Genomic DNA, 504 nt, shown 5'->3' with positions numbered 1-504 from the left:
GGTTTGGGGGTACGGGCATCCATTAGGTGTTCCCTTTCACAAAGTCATGAAACATCACCAGTTTTTCACACGCTACAGTGTGCCACACAAGCACACATGCAAAATTTCGGTGCATTTGGACACTCGATGCATTTACTATCATTTTCTCCATGAAAATAGGGAGAAAAGGTCTCCCGACATGACTCAACTTGCATTCATACTCCGATTACGTTGAAATTTGGCGTGGGAGATGGTGGGGGTCACTCACACGCGCATGCAAAAGTTGGGTGCGTTTTGTCCATGTTGACATGTAGTTGCAGTACAAACCTCAGGTATCGGTTTGGGGGGATGGGCATCCACTAGATGTTCCCTTTGGCAAAGTCATGAAACGTCACCATTTGTTTCACATGCTACAGTGTGCCACACAAGCACGCATGCAAAATTTTGGTGCGTTTGAACACTCGATGCATTTACTATCATTTTCTCCGTGAAAATAGGGAGAAAAGGTATCCCGATGCAACTTGC

The sequence above is a fragment of the Triticum dicoccoides genome, chromosome 2A, assembly GCF_002162155.2.
Source record: "Triticum dicoccoides isolate Atlit2015 ecotype Zavitan chromosome 2A, WEW_v2.0, whole genome shotgun sequence".
NCBI lineage: Eukaryota > Viridiplantae > Streptophyta > Magnoliopsida > Poales > Poaceae > Triticum > Triticum dicoccoides.
The sequence above is the reverse complement of the archived record's forward strand: the minus strand, read 5'-3'. Positions refer to the sequence as shown.